Source organism: Prionailurus bengalensis, chromosome B1, assembly GCF_016509475.1.
Source record: "Prionailurus bengalensis isolate Pbe53 chromosome B1, Fcat_Pben_1.1_paternal_pri, whole genome shotgun sequence".
NCBI lineage: Eukaryota > Metazoa > Chordata > Mammalia > Carnivora > Felidae > Prionailurus > Prionailurus bengalensis.
This window is the reverse complement of record NC_057344.1, coordinates 103847934-103864716: the sequence shown is the minus strand read 5'-3', so window position 1 is coordinate 103864716 and position 16783 is coordinate 103847934. Positions and strand designations below refer to the sequence as shown.

Here is a 16783-nt window from a genome sequence, read left to right as displayed (position 1 = left end):
AAGAAACTTCAAAATTTTAAAGGCCTTTTTAGTTCGACTTACCATACTAAAAAAACCAGGTACTTAAATTATTCTGGTTCAAAGATATTCCCGTTCTTATAACAAACCTGGTTTCAAAAATTGCTTTGGTAATTCTGCCAGCTAAGTCTGCTGAACACATGGGCTGAATCTTCCATAAAGTTTTGATCAAAGAAATCTTTATAACCCAGATTCTAGTGATGTAAGAAAAAGCGATACTCATCAACAAGGCAGTGACAACAGGAACTTTTTCTAAAAGAGCAAGCGTGATGGGATTGCAGAGTTCATTGGCTGATTCAACAAATGTTTACTGGGCACTTACTCTGTGCCGGGCACTGGGAACACAGCAGTGAACAAGATGTGTGATGTTCTTGTGTTAGCAGGGTTTGTGCTTCGGTAGGTAAGGGAGATGATGACCAAGTCAACAACTACACATAACCGTTCCAGACAGCAGTAGCATTGTGAAGAAAGTGAAACAGGCAAAGAGGTTGGAGGGGAGAAGAGGGAGTAGGTTGGGGGGAAGGAGCCCTCCTAGGCTGAGTGGTCATGGATGGCCTCTCTGAGGAAGTGACATTTTAGCAGGGGATTGAATGGAGAGGAGTAGTAAGCCATGGAGACTGAGGGGAAGGACCTATTTGGTCTACTGGATTTTATGTCCAGGAATCTGCCTCATCTGTGCCTTAACTGTCACCCTCAGCCACTAAGAGGGATGCAATCACAATCCACAGGGACCAGAAGACAGCACTGACTCAGTGAGGCGGCCACAGTCACATGAGGAAGGACTGGCAGTGTTAAATCCAGGCATGCTGGGATGGGCGGTGACACCAGATGTTTTAAGGTCTGTTATCAGATGAAAGAGGGATTAGAAACACTCTGGCTGGCCCAGCTAGTACCAGCTGCCCGCATGGCACTATAGGGACGGAGATTGGGGCTCAATAAAATAAAGACTTATCTGACAAAGCTGTTAAACTGAACAGAGCAGTTTAAAGAGTAGGTGTTCTGACAGAGGAAGGATGCTTCCTGACTTTCTGGACTGAGACACTGCAAACAAAACGAAACAAAAAAAGAAAAAAAAAAAGAAAAAAAAGGGCTATAAAACCTGCAGGAAGATTCTTAATAGGATTGTAGGGGCATAGTGTTTACTTAGATGGTTTGTTATCTGAGCTCTCCCTGTAAACTGTCAGTGAGTGAACTAGTGTTTATTAAGTGCCTGTTGCAAGATCCCTGGAGACATAAGAGGAGGATAAGGCAGAATTAAGGTCTTCCAGTGAAGCCAGAGACTTTGATTCTTACAGCACTTTCTTATCTTCCTTGAATTATAGCTATTTTAATATTTTTTCCTGTCCTTAAAAAAAAAAAAAAAGCTCTCCATGAAGCAACATGAGTTTACTCAAGTACGTGTCCCCTGGAAACGATTACTTTTTACTCATCCTTGTATCTCCTATATAGACTTTTTTAGTTCTTATACAGTGTAGGCACTAAATAAGTATTTGCTTAATTATACTGATTTCAAGGAGTTTATTGCAAAGAAGAGGGTAATCTGAAATCTCTCCCATCAGATTCTGGACTATGCAAGGAAGTTGGGGGTGGTTGTTTGCCAAGGCCTCGAGGCTGATTCTTAGCTCCAGGCCCGTTTTCCTTCTGATGCCCAGGATCCAACATTCAAAGGTGTGAAGTGGCTCAGCACTGGCCTCACCAAGCCAGACTCAGGCTGGTGAGGAGTTTGAATTTGGGCTCTATGCCTTCCTCTGCCAAGCACTTCTGTACCACTGAGTCCATGGGCAGATTAAGTCCCCACAGCTTCTTGATTCACCCTGGTTTCCGTGTTGACTCAAATGGAATAGTGTTCCTGACCAGGCTGCTCAAGAGTTACCTGAGATGCCACATGAAAACAAGTACACGCTGGTGTTAATTAGCTCAGCAGCACAGTCCTGCCACGTACCAAATGAAGAACCTCAACAGTAGCCACTTTTTTGGATCTCCATCCGCTGTTCACCAACAAATCCTGCCAATCTACCTGCTGCATATTCTCTCAAATTTGTTCTCTCTTCTCTATCCAAACTGGCAATGCCTCAGATTATCCACTTAGTGCTTCTCACACCCATTTCCCACAGCTCTCCTTGACCATTTTGCACAGTAATGACACTATTATCTTTATGAACAAGAATGTTTCACTCTTCTGCTAACCAAAACAAGTCAGATGTTTCCCCCAAACTGGAGGATGAAGTCCGTGCACATGAGGTCCTTTACCTCACTGCTCACTCCACCAGACTTATTCCCGACAACTGTCTGTACTTGGCTGTCATTCCCGTGTGTTCTTCAGGACTCAGTGGACTCCTTCACCTAGGACACCTTTGCTGCTTCTCTCGGTGGCCAACTCCTACTCATTCTTCACGACTCAAACATTTATGACCACAGGGAATTTAGTTGTGTGCTTTTCTACGTGCATACTTCTACTGCACACCGTTTTAATTTGTTTGTGCATATTCTTGACATGCCCAGGGTCTGTAGAAAGGAAATGCTATGTTTATGACAGTTATAATGGTGGTCATAGAACAACACCAAGCACATGTACATGACATTTTGTGTGTAACAAATAAATGAAATTGAAAGTAATAAAATTAACTATTATTGCTGATTTATGGGATTTGTTTCATAAGAGATATAATAAGCTAAATAGGAAACAAGTTATGGATGCTTTTGGCGATTTTATGGGTATAAAATAGGTTGTTTTGTAAAACTTAAAGACTTGGGAAGTATTTCCTTAATCTTTTGAGGTGGGCCTCATGGAAACTTGTTGGCTGGCTGCCATAGAGGGGTGGTATGTGCCGGATGGTCCAGAGGCCTGGTATAGGGAAGCATTTTTTTCCGTTGTTACCAGGACATGTAAGAATAACACAGTGCATTACTCAAGAGAACCCTTTTCCTTGAAAATAGGTGAAATATGGTTTGGTTGGGATACTTTCTGATCAGGGAATAGGAATGCTATAGACCAGTGCTTCTCAAATATTAATGTGGATTCACATCACTCAACTTTCCTGTGAAGATGCAGATTCTAATTCAAAAAGTCTGCCTGTCACTCGTCCTTTCTAACAAGCTCCCCAGAGATACGATGCTGATGGTTCATGGGCTGCACTTTGAGTAGATCTGTGTCTTTCAATTCCATGACCGATTATCTGGTTATGGCGGCACAATGATTTTCTTCTCCAGGATTTTCATTGCTTGAAATTTTTTTAAAGTATTTTAAGTAATCTCTACACCCAATGTTGGGTTGGAACTTACAACCCCGAGATCAAGAGTCGCACATTCTACCGACTGACCAAGCCATGTGCCCCTCATTGTTTGCACTTTCTGATTTCTAATTTTCACTCATTCCAAATGTTAATGTTTTAAACATATATTTACCATGGACGACATGGAGATTATACATATCCTTTCTTCCTTTTACTTTGAGAACTATTATTACATCCACACAATTTCACAGCTTTCTCTTTTCTTTACCTTCTTTAGATTAAAAAACAAGAAGATATGCAGGTTTATTCTCTCTGGGGAATACGTCTGTGTTTAACTTAAAGCCCAGTAACTAGTGGAATTTTTTAGGAGATTGTGACAAGATCCTAATTTATTCATATACCTAATGAAGTTGGCAAATATACTACTAAGAAATAAGATGCTATCAAGAAGAAATAATTATTACCGTAGAATAGTAAATACCATAGCTAAGAATTGGCATTTGATTCCATGGACCTAATCCCATATTCTCCCAAATACCTGATAGTCCCGAAGCTTTGCTTCTTTCCTCCCCACTGGCAGTTATTTTGATATGACAGCATTAAAGCCTGTCTGCTATCAAAGAGTTTTGGAAGTGGCCTCAAGTGCCAAAGTAAAGACAAAATCAAAGTAGTCATTAAACATACTGTAATCAAGATAATATACGTCAAATATAGAAGAGTGAGACAGATGTACCAGGAACCTTAAATAGTTCAAATGATTAAACCCTAAGTTATTATTTCCAGATTAAAAAAAAAAAAGGAAAAAAAAAGCAAGGGGCACACAAGTATGTAGTTGTTGTGTTCTTGTAAAAAGAAGTAAGTTCAAGTAACAGTTTTAAAATATGGATTTCTTCGGCGATCCCTCCTATAATATCCAAGGCCAAAAACAAACTACAAATGTAGAGCCCTGTCTTCGGAGAGATGAGATAATATTCTCCAAGGACACTGGTTCGTGACAATCTCACAGTTGAGAGAACCTCAAAGAGAGGATAGTTAATGCATCACCTCTCTTTTCTTTCTGTATCTCACTCTCTGGGCTCATGTCTCCAAGCCTGGGGACGGTTAAAAGGCTGCCAAAGTAAAATAGAAAATGATCGCTAGACTTTGAGTAAGAAGATCTGAGTTGAAGGAGTTCTGACCAAACCATTATTGGCTTTTGTACTTTTAGCAAATCTCTTAATACTCTTTGAGTTTCCTCATCCATAAATGGAAAACATTTATTCTCAGGGTTGTTAATGAGGTTTAAAAAGGTGGGTGTGAATGCTTTTTTACAATGAAAAAAGGTCCTATTTATCTATAAATAGTATAAAACAGCTTCTCAAACTAGTTGCAAAATTTTATTCAACAACAAAAGATACATCTTTTGACTTGCTCTTCAAACAGGTATCAGAAAGAGTTTCAGCATCAGGTTATTCTATCTGAATTTACCTAATCTATCAGGTAACAGATTAGGTTCCTATTTAAAGACTGACTAGAAACACAGAGGAAAGGCCAAGATGTTGGGTTTTAAAAAAGAATCACATAAACAGGAGGAAATTCTTAATATTCTTTTTGTTAGCCTTGATAGACCATATCTGAGGGCATCAATATTGTTTAATAAACAAAGATGGATTAAGCGGATTGAAAGGTGAGTGTTCTCAGGCTTTTTAGGCACTAGATCTAGCAAGGGATTTCAGATGCACGTGTCGAGATTAGAGAGCTGAGGATCAGGCTCAGTTCCTGGGATGTTCTGCATTATTATTTCTGGATTAAGAGATGATTAAAGAACAGGGCACTCAAAAGGCAGATAGTGCGGGCAGACCCCAAGGTCACTTTTAATGAAGAGTTTATAGTAAATTATGATGAAATAACACAAGCTCGTAAGTCTACAACAGAGAGATGACAAACCAAAAGACACTGACCACAATCATTTCATCCCTCCCCTCCTCCAAAAGTAAGATCTACCGTTAGGTGTGGTTTTCCTTTAAAAAAAAAAATTGTTTTTAAGCATTGGGGAAAGGCTGCTGCTGGTGAGTGTCAGGGGTCAACAATGTTCATTGGTCATTACACAAGATAGAGCCTGCCGGGAGAAAAAAATGTTTCAAAACTGCCTCTTTGTTGTCATTGTTTTGTAAATGTGAATAAAACTTTAAATATAGAGATTGTTTTCAATTACAGATTGACCTTGCTGGCTGAAATGTTAATGTGAGTGTGCGTATAAATATCTTCACTGTTTGAACTTACTTATTCCTCATTATGTTTTAAAGGGCTTTAACTGTTTAGAATATTTGGAATATCCTATCATATGTGTCTACAATAACTTTCATTCCACTGAAATGTGTAATTTCATCCAACTTGGGAGGGGGAGGAATCATTTATTTAAATAATTTTAAAAGAGACGTAACTTCAAATCTTTTCTCTCAAAAGTGCCATATTATTAGTGGAATAATGGAATGAGTCTAGAGGTGAATTATTATTATGAAATACCACTATTTTAAAAAGGGATTCTGCAGATTATTAATTTTTCAGTGTTGTACCTTAACACATACTGATTAAAAGTCGAAAATTGTAATCATTTTTCTGTAAAAACTTCTCTAGTAAGTTAATTACCAAAACCAGCAAACATCTAGCACATAAACTGTCTGTGATTAAGGTCTTATCAATTGAGACTAAATTAATGATCTTTTTTAATCATTAAATTGTAAAAGAAAAATTTTCCAAGCAAATGCATCCTTGCAAATTAATTTGGCAATTAATCTCAATTAAAAATTTTTAGACATTTCCATCAATTTTGCTTATGAAACCAAGAGTCCCTACTTTATTTTAGAAGTATGTGAATGAGTGTAGGGAAGTCTCTTAACTGAGTCTCAGATTTCTCAGCAGGAGGAGGGTTACTATCTTCCTCACTGGGTTCCTGTGAAGATTAAGGTAAATGATGAATGTGGAAGTACCTTGTAAACAATCAATGGGTTTTACAAAGTTATAATATTGTTAATAAGTAGAATAATTTCCATTCACTGTTGTGAAATTCAAAACACAGAAGCAACTTTAACATAAGTTAGTAACTAGCAACTTGACAATAAACAATAAAATTTCAAATAAAAATTTCCAAATGTAGCACTTTATATATTTTTACTAGAGCAGATTAGACAACTTTTTTTTTTTTAACTTTTTTTTTTCAACGTTTATTTATTTTTGGGACAGAGAGAGACAGAGCATGAACGGGGGAGGGGCAGAGAGAGAGGGAGACAGAATCGGAAACAGGCTCCAGGCTCTGAGCCATCAGCCCAGAGCCTGACGCGGGGCTCGAACTCCCGGACCGCGAGATGGTGACCTGGCTGAAGTCGGACGCTTAACCGACTGCGCCACCCAGGCGCCCCAGACAACTTTTTTTTAACTCTTAGGATACTGAAAATTTTCAGAACATAATGGAATGTATTATCTGTTTACTTGTAACAGAGGAATTATCAAATGTGTATACATATAACTAAGAATACTTTTGAAGACAATGGTGACTAATTTATTTGAGGGCTCTTTCAGCTTTCTGTTCAAGACCTCTGGCTCTCTAATGTGTTGTTTCCCAAATCTTTTGGAATTGTGATTAAAAATATATATACCTGTATTTCATATATATAAAATAACAAGGCATTCTATGCCACAGTGAGTATCCTAGTTGATTATATTGGATGTAATCCTATACTTCATGTCATTTTTTCAGGTAGGGCTGACTTCTTGTCAAAGAATTGGAGATTGGAATGCCACTATTTTCACCTGACATTATTTTTACTTCATAGAAATGTGACCTCTGCCATTATTTCTTTTTCATTGACCATCTGATACACTGAATAAGAGTGCTTTTGACATTAGATCTATTACATAATGTTAACAGAACATTTAGATTTCCCTCTTTATACATAAAAGTCAGTATAGATAGGGTTTCTGATATTTTCTCATTTCATCATAATGAGGCATCTTGTGAGGGAAAGAGGACACCCTTTTTTAGAGACCTCTGCTTTACAAGATCAACACTAGATATCTGTTCAGTGCCTCAATTATTTAAAAGAGTATCCTGTTTCCTTCATTTTACTGAAAAGATATGTTTTTAAATACAAATACTCAGTAGACCTAACCTTGCAAAGATAATCTCAAGTGTCCTCACCGATTCCTCAACATCTAGATTCCGTATCTTAAATTTACATCAAGGAAGAAAGAAGGTGAATTCCATATTTTGTGGGCCCAGTGTAAAATGGAAAGTGCAAGACCTCTTGTTCAAAAAGTAAGAATTTCAAGATGGTGACAGAAGAGCATTCGACTAAGCACAAGAGACCTTCCAAGTGTGGCCCCTGAGGCTGGCCCCGGGGATAAGTTACACTAGAGTATAAGAAACTGAGAGTCAATTACCGGTGGGAAGGGAAGGGAAGAGGAAGGGAAAAAAGCAGATACACACTAAGGGTAGGCTGTCCAAAGGAGAGGCTAAGAGATCCAAAGATAAGTATCTCCCTTCTCTAAAATTCTTTCCAATCTGGCTTTATCTGGCTATTAACATCTCTGTAAGATGTTAGCAATGACCTTCCCCTGTTTTCCTCCCCAGGGGTATTTTCATATTTATAGGGGACACTGACAAATAAAATTACTTTAAAAAGGGAAAAAAAAAATCATCTTTCGAAGATAGCATTTTAGTACCATGAGAGGCCTTGGTAACATTTGGGGGCAGGACTCCTTCCCCAGTACCTCAGGGAACCTGCCCTTTTGTCCATCTACTAATATGGTTGTACTTGCTACTGTGATCGTTGGAGTATCAAATCCTTGTCTTCTATTTGAGAAGCAGTTTCATTTTCCATAAAAAAAAAGTCCTATGTGTTCATAGCACACTTTAGCAAACTTCGAAGGATCACCCCTCGAACTGAAATATTTGAGACTTGGGAAGGCCAAAAGATAAATGATTGCTGTCTTTTCTCAGTTTTCCAGGTGTTTTAACTACCAGTGCTGTTTCTGATCTCTGTCACCACTGTTGGCAACAAATATCTCTTCAGCTATAGGATCCAGTTACTTCTGAAACAATCCCAACTTGAAGCTTTGGATGGTATCAGTGAATTTTAGTGAATGCTGTGACTTAATATGAATTACAACATTTATTGAGTGCTATCAACATATGAATAATATTTAGATTTAAATCATGACATATATACTAGTGTATTCTTAGGGGTAACATGTATTTATTACCTGTCTTTAAATGTATTTTAAACAAGATAACTAAAAAGGATCAAGTATGTGTATTTTTATGTGAGATTATTTTGGTATGACTCTGATAATTTAATCAGAGACATATTTTATTACAGAAATAAAATGCATAATGTGACATTTGGCAATGCCCATGAGCTTAGAGTACACATGGCCTGAACAAAAGGGAGTAATCAAAGCCATTTCTTAGGTTCACATGGATTGCTGAGGTTTAACTTTTCACTACCATGTGCTATAAATTGTAACCACCTATACTCCAGGATGCACCTAAGTTGGAGAAACTATCCCTAAATAAATCAAGCCCTTTACACAAGCTTTTCTCTTGTAAACATAATATTTTCAAGTATCACAATGTCACCCCTCATTTTGTTTGTCAACTATCCAGATATGGTATTCTCTATCTTTGCAAATAAACACTTGCTCATAGTTTCTGTATTAAACAGCAGTCATGGTGATTTCAAAAACAAGATATCACCCTTCACAAATCTTTCTAATGATCAGTTCAGGTTTTACTCTTTCTTTTAGAAAATGATAAATTTCAGGGGTTCCCAGGGTGGCTCAGTCGGTTAAGCATCTGACTTCAGCTCAGGTCATGATCTTATGGTTCCTAGGTTTGAGCCCCGCCTCTGGCCCTGAGCCTGGAGCCTGCTTCAGATTCTGTGTCTCCCTCTGGCTCCCTGCCCCTTCCCCACTTGTGTGCTTGTGCACTCTCTTTCTCTCTCTCGAAAATAATAAATAAATCAACATTTTTTAAAAATGATAAATTTCAGTCTCATTTTGTCTAGATCTGTGTACACAAGGACAATTGCCTCAGAGAACAAGATGTAGTTATGATGACTTTTAGTTATGGATAAAATGCCCATATGAATAGAGTCCATATTTTTCGGCTATGTCTTTAGATCGTGGAGTACACGTCCTCTGAGCACACAGCTGGAATACGAGAGTGTTTGCCTTGCTTTCATGTTAGGGAGAAGACAGAAACTTGTACGGTCACTGTAGACTACAGTCAGGACCACTATTTGTGATACTGGCTGTAAGCATTCCAATTAGAAAACAGACATGAGTGCATGTTGCTAACTCGATTTTTGTTATTTGGTTATTAAATGTAAAATGTCCACACTGTGTCCAAGAGTTTCCTTCATTTGAGCTGATTTCTAGTCATGTGTAATCACGTTTTTATTGAGTTCTTTCCAAACTTTATATAACCTGTTGTTTCTTTCTTTTTTATTTTTTTAATGTTTATTTACTTCTGAGAGAGAGAGAAAGACAGAGTGTGAACAGGGGCCAGGAGTGGAAGAGAGAGAGAGGGAGACACAGAACTTGAAGCAGGCTCCAGGCTCTGTGCACAGAGCCTGACACGGGCCTTGAATTCACCAACTGTGAGATCAAGACCTGAGCAGAAGTCGGAGGCTTGACAGACTGAGCCACCCAGGTGCCCCTATTTCCTGTTGTTTCTAAAAAAGTATTTTTTTTCTTTTCTAATAACTATATAGAAGGCAGCAAATTCTTTCAAAAGAACAATTAAAAGAGCCATTGGAAAAGTTAACTATATACATTCTGTCATATTTTTCTTTTTTAAAGATCCAGAGTTTTCACAAGTGAAACTAAAAATAAATATTTCAGAGAAATATATGATATTAAATATATGTCCTTTTCAAATTTGATACAGGAAAAATTAACAAATCAAAACCCCAAACTATCCACCAACTTACTAAAATATATCAGTTTCCAAGGGATATGGATAATTGCGGAAGGAATAATGAGATATAATCTTGGATGTTTCTATATTTAAAGACTTGAGGTCTGTGGACGTTAAAGTTTAAGTCAATTTTAGCTTAGTGAGTGCTTAAAAAAAATTGACATTGTAACAGAACCCAATATCCAGCTGTTCTGTGGTCAAGTCTGTCTCTTCATCCCAAAGGGAAAGATCTGCAGAAACATATCGCTAGTTCACTTTTGTTCCATTACTGATCAACTACCTTACCCTCAATTTTTTAAATGCAAAACTAACAATACCTTTTTTATTTGAGGTGAATTAATATTATATAGTTTATAATTTCCGAATATTTCAGAATACTAAAATACACAGATTAGGTGGCTTGCAGTTGTAGTAAGATACACAAAGAAAGGGGGAAGGTGTGAATATAGTACCTTCGGGTTCAGGGAATGTGTTTCGGAAGTAAGCAGCTGAGAACACACCTGCTTTTGTCACTGGTTTGGGCACTGGTGGGCTACAGACATCAAATGTCAGGTGTCATCTGAGGAGTGGCAAGAGATCTCTATGCACAGGTCCAAACACAGACTCATCATAACATGCTTTGTTTTTTTCCCAGAAATACAACCGAATTTAGGATCAGCATAACACTATACGATGCGATAAAGTATTAGTTTTGTTTTTCTATGTCATACTATGTGATTCTTTTTTTTTTTCCTTTTTAACAACAGTGGCACAGTATTTCCTTTTCTTCCTAGGTGAAAAATAACATGCGGAAGCATGATTATGTGTGTCGTAGGTGTCAATGTGCACTGTAATATAAGGGGAAACAAGGCACAATTTATCCTAACTTTGGGGTTTAAGTGGCCAGGCATTTTTACATGGAATATTTAAATATTTGAGGACTTTAATTTTGAAATCAGTTTGAAAGCAAAGATTTGGTGCGATTTACTGTTTACTACTCAACTACATAACTTGTTTAATTGGTGCTTCTATGAATGACTGAGCCAACTAGAAAAGAAAAAAAAATTATATTCTTCAGAATAATTGCTCCAAAATAAACATTTACAGGTTCTAGACATTGTTTCAAGGTCAAGTGAATAATCTGAATTAGTTTTGTAGATTACACTTGCCTTTGACCCAGTATAGATGACTATGGGATATGCTTTCTTCCTGGTGCCTAAGCTGATGGGAACTGACCCTGGCAAGTTCCATTTATTACTTGGATGGTACTATGGGCGCAGGGCTCCCCAGAGCAAGACCTGACAAGAAAAGAGGGAGCAAAACAGTGTGAGAACACTGCTTGGACACTAGACTCAACTACTTTATCACTGGAATAACTAAGGAAAAAAAGACTAAAATAATTTTAATCCATGCACATTATGTGGAATTCTTACTATTTCTTGCTATCTGTTAACTCAGGCATAGTCGTCACAATCCCAATATCTACTCATTCATCGCTGCAAAATGAAAAATAAGTTCTGTCCTAACAATGACAACAAAAACACAATCAGTTTTAAAATAAAAGTTCTGACCTCTTCATAGACTGACTAGAGATACTACAGAAATGAACATGGGAAGACAACAATGGACAGATACATTTTATTTCTACCTTTCCCTTCTTCCTTCCAAATAATTATAGTTTAACAACACAAAATTTCCCGTATTATACACGGAGAGTATGGTCAATAAATCCAAGTGAGAAAACTAAAATCTGAATCACCAGGTTCATGAAGCTGATTGAAACATTCGCTACATTAAGTTATCGGAAGACTGATCCACTGTGGCTACATTGAATGTAAGCATTCCCTCAGCATGGTGTTGCCAAGGTTATGACATCACTCTTTGCTTTTTTACCATTCATATGTTGCCACATGAATGCTCAATAGACCCAGGACAAATAAACGGAGGGTGAGGGCTTCCCTCATTCTTAGAAGGGTATTTTTCAATTATACATTTTGTTACATCTTAGGAGATAAAAGCTGTGTCTGCAAGTGATTAAAAGATGTTTTATATTCATGGTTTCATTTCTGCTGAAATAAATGCGTAATTTAAACCACACATAATTCCTAGCAATTTAGGCCCATTACAGAGTTCTAGCTTCTTTTTTATGATAGTTACTAATTAAAACGGAGTGTTACTGCCACGTGGAGCCTGTGACTTCCACATACAGGTTTAATGAATCAAACGTCCTGACATAAAAATGAAAACAATACAGACAAAGCTGCAAGCTGTTATGTTTCTAGTGTGTGGTAAGGATTAAGGATATTCACTGAAGTTAAGAATTATGCAGAGAAAACACTTGTAATTTCTTTCTTTAAAGGGAGAATTAAAGGGTTTTTTTAGTGAAATCTGAAATAGTCACCAATTTTTCTAACTGCAGGACCCCTCATTCCCAGCGGACTCCCCCTCCTGAAGAATTCAAACTCATCAGAGTCACTTTTAAAGGATACATGATGGGATATTTTAATGTAATCCTGCATATAGGTTTAGATTGAAAATGGGAATTGGGACTATAATTAATTATGTTGCCATGTTTTTTGAACTTTAAGGAGACAGACTGAGGCAAAGGAGGGCATTTCATAAGACTGCAACCTTCTAAAAGTTCATAGGTCAAGACTTTGGTAAAATGACAGTATCTTTTTGACATTTAATTAATTCCACATGCAGAATGAGTGTGAGAAATTAATACCCCTTTGGTGTACTCACTTTCTGAAACCACTGTAATAAGAGACTGACACAAAATCAAAACCAAATATAAACACGGTCTTCAGCTAGGGTATGGCCTTACGATCACTGTTACAAACAATAATTAATAATAATAACTACTGATCGCTCTCCGTACGCGTATTTGCTGTCGCGTCCATCCATCACATCTTTCAGGATAATAAAACAGTTCAATCCCATCAAATCCTCCAAAGCGCTCCCTCTGGAGGGATGTTTTATCTCTACTTCTGTGAGCCCAGGGAGGATTCTACTTGTTTGAAGGGGGCGGGGAATGGAGCTGGGTCCTATTTATTTCCATTGACGACTCCCCGGGTTCTCACAGGCGCTCAGAGCCCGGGTGGGAGGAAAAGGGGAGGAGGTGCGGAGATTCCCTCCTTCAGAAAAGAAAAAGGGTTCAGGAAGCGAGGCGAAAGAAGGGGTGGGTGAGGGAGTGGGGGAAAGAGGGTAGTGTGGTTGGAGAGGTCAGGGACTAAATGAAGAAATAAATTCTTCTTTGATATAGTAGGATCGAATGATGCGAAGTGGACGAATTTACCAGTCCAACTAAGTTGCTAAAAGGAACTATGTGGAAAAAAAAAAAAGCAAACAAAAAGAAAAGAAAAAGAAAAAAGAAAACAACAACAACAACAACAACAACAACAACAACAACCCAAAAAACAAACCCAGAGACATTTTCTCAGGTTCATTTCTCGCTCAAGGTCTTGGTTTCACGGAGCTACTTGTACCCTGAGCAGGAGATGGACAGCGCCCCGAAGGGGGCCGGGAGCACAACCGCGACCTGCCCGAAGGTCAGCTCAGCGCCCTTTGCAGAGGTGCCCGCGGCAAACTCCGAGGGCCTCCGCGACCCACGCGGACCCGGTGCGGAGGGCTAAGGGGAATTCTCCAGCTTCGGGCGGGGGCACGGGGGGGGGGAGGGAGCAGGAAGGGCGCAAAATGAAACGAAACCACACCCTAAATTTTGCAGTTTGCGAAGTGTCCCAGGGGAACAGCGGGGACCTGGAACCACTCGTTCATTCCTGAGGGTAGGGGCCGCCCCAAGTCTCACCTCAGTACTGAAGGTAGGGCGGACTGGAGCGAGCACCCACTGGTGCACAGACAGGGCTAGTGCACTACGTACGCCCTATCGCTCGGTCTGGGGCGAGAAGGAGCGTCCCCTCGGTGGCTGCTCTGGTACCGCGGCAAAAGCAAGATCAGGTCCCAGGTCCCCTGCTCAGCTCGAGGAAGTTTCTCTAACGATGCTCGCCTCCGAGGCAGAGCGCGAACGAGGTGCCAAAGCGGAGAGGTTCGGCTGGCCGAAGCGGACCGAGATCCCCGAGCCCCTGGCTGCGGCTGGGGGCAGCCCACCAGGACCCCGCGCCTGCTCTGCCCGAGCGCGAGCCGGGTGCGCAGTCCGGACTCCTCGCGTTTCGTCCCACACTCAACGCGCCGGTCTCACAGACTTTCTGTAGCCAAGGCTACAGGAGGTGAACCGGAGGGGGAGGCAGCAACCCTCCCGGCAGGCGGGCAAAGTAAGTGTCCAGGCCAAGTCGGGGATAAAGGCTCTGCGGCTCCCGGGACCCCGCCGCACCCTGGGCACCTGGAACCCCGTGTCCCCCGCCCGTGCACGGTCTCTCCACCTCCTAACACCGCTGGGGCCGCCCAGCCACGAAGCCAGTGTGGAAAACCGAGGGAGATCTGCTCCACGCCCCTTAAGCCCTCAGCTCCTCGGGATCTGGCGCCCTCGTCCAGCCGCGACGGAGAACCTCGCTGGGCCCCTCTGAGTTAGGGGACGCGCGCCTCCACCCCCAACCCCAGAGGAGCCCTCGGGTGTGAACACTCCTTGTACCAGGTCTTGGGGTGGCGGTCTAAGGCGTCGGGACGTCACGAGTTGCTTTCCTCTCGTTACTTACCTTAAAAAAAAATCGGTTTGCTTTTCCTGGGAGGGGGAGAGGAAAAATCCCTCCACGAGGTGTGGTGTGCGAAACAGTCCACGTCCCCGGCACCGGCCAAGATGCTAAGCACCAGTACTCAGGAACCGAAGGGGCTGGGAGGCGGAGGAGGAGGCCGATAATAGAGAAAAATTAAATCGGCCGAAGTGTCCCAACTTTGCGGTGGGCGCTGCAAACTTCAAAGGCGGGCGAGGGCTGGCGGCGCGCGGCAGCCGAAGTTGCTTCGAAGTGGAGCGGGGAGCAGCGCGGGGCTGGGGGATCCCTGGGCAGAGTGGGGAAGTGGCGGGAGGTCCTTTTAAAAGGCCGGGAACGTGCGGGGGCTGGGCGCCGCGAGGATGCTGCGAGCCCCGCGGGGGCTGTCGCGGGCTCCGCGGGCGGCCGCTCGGGGCACCGGCGCCTGGCTGGAGTGCGGCGCAAGGAGAGCGGGGCGCGCGGGGCGACGGCGGCGGCGGGTGCGCGGCTCGGTTCGCTCCGCTCTCTCGCGGCTCCGAGCCGGGAGTGTGTGTTCGCTCCCGAGTGTCACTGCTGAAGCCCAGAGCCGCTCCCCCTCCCGCCCCACCGCTGCCCGCCCGCCCCCTCCCTCCTCTGCCCGCTGCCTCCCCCCTCGGTTCCTCCCTCCCTCCCGCTGCGCGCCACCGCGCGCGCGCGCGCGCGCACTTACACACACACACACACACACACACACACACACACACACACACACGGAGACCCAGCGCTCCCCAAACGGGGACCTTCGCGGGCGGCATCTCAGGGGACGCACCGCCGTTCTTACCTCCCCGCCAGTCGTGGGGAAGAAGAGAGAGGCCCACCGAGACCCCCTCAAAGCCACAAAACCTAGGGAGAAGCGTACGCGGGGCCATCGCACCGTCAGGGAGCCCCGGGTGCACAATAAGGGGGAACTCTGGGGTTGATTGGGGGCCGGGGGTGGGGAGACGAGCTAAATCCAGAAGGTTGGAGGCGGAAAGCAGAGTGTGCAAACTGTGCATTCATGTCCCACTTTTCACCCCACCGCCTGCCTACCACCGCCTTCACTCAGGGAGCGCTTCCCCCTCGGCGCACACCAAGCCTCCTCCGGTTTGAAACTCAGCAGCTGTTTTAACAATTGAAAAGCGGCCCTACAGGACCAGTGAGAGACGGAGCAGAGTGTGTGAAGCCATTAAGGCTGACTAGGTAATTATGATAAGAAGTTACCTAATTAGCAACCTGGCCAGGGCACAGAAAAAAAAGGCGGGGGGCGAGGGGAGTAGTGAGTGATTTAGTGATCTCATTTTCCCAAATGCGAACCTAGTTTCCAGCAAACCTGGTTTTTAGACTCTCAAATTTTATGTTCTCAGAAAACAGTTTATTAAGATACAGTGTCAGTATTGAAAGCATGAAGGATACTTGCCCTCTTCTTGCCACAGAGAAATGAAGATAAGTAAGATGCAAATCAGCCTTACCGAGGTCATATGAACAACTATGGTCTTTTTGTTAAATACCTGGTCACAGAGGGCAGTCCAATGAGGCTCCCAGGGTTTTGTGGCTCCTAGGTGAGAATACTGCCATAGATGGATTTATGGAACAGTTTATACTCCACAAAGTAGTTTTGCAAAAGCCATAGAATGTTTAAACGGCTAAAAGGGTTGTTGACATCACTGTGCAAGATTTTTTTTTTTTTTTGCATATGGGACAATAAGGTGGGAAAAAGGGATCTCTTGGTGTCTGTTCAGAAGATCTGGAGAAGTGACTCCAACGCTTAACAGATATGACGCAGAACAGGTCATTGGGCATTCATTAACAAACATTTATTAAGTGCCTACTGTGTACTATGTAGATATTGGTGCTGTGATTTCAAGGTAAGTCATACACCTTGCTGATTTTGAGGAGCTCACAGCCTGGTGGGGAGACTGAGGCATAAATGGAAA

The 16783-nt window shown here is 41.9% G+C and overlaps 1 protein-coding gene across 2 annotated transcripts in view; it reads right to left on the bottom strand.

Moving 5' to 3' along the window:
* Positions 1-15473, bottom strand: part of NDNF (neuron derived neurotrophic factor) — a 38972-nt gene extending 23499 nt beyond the window's left edge. The window contains exons 1-2 of one of the 2 annotated variants that reach the window (XM_043569385.1): positions 14841-15339; positions 971-1059 (exon numbers count right to left, since the gene is read on the bottom strand). The gene's annotated coding sequence lies outside the window, so the exon portion shown is untranslated. Of the gene's footprint in view, positions 1-970; positions 1060-14840 lie in introns of both variants that reach the window. The other variant, XM_043569377.1, reaches the window with a different exon arrangement.
* Between the last annotated feature and the right edge of the window lie 1310 nt (positions 15474-16783).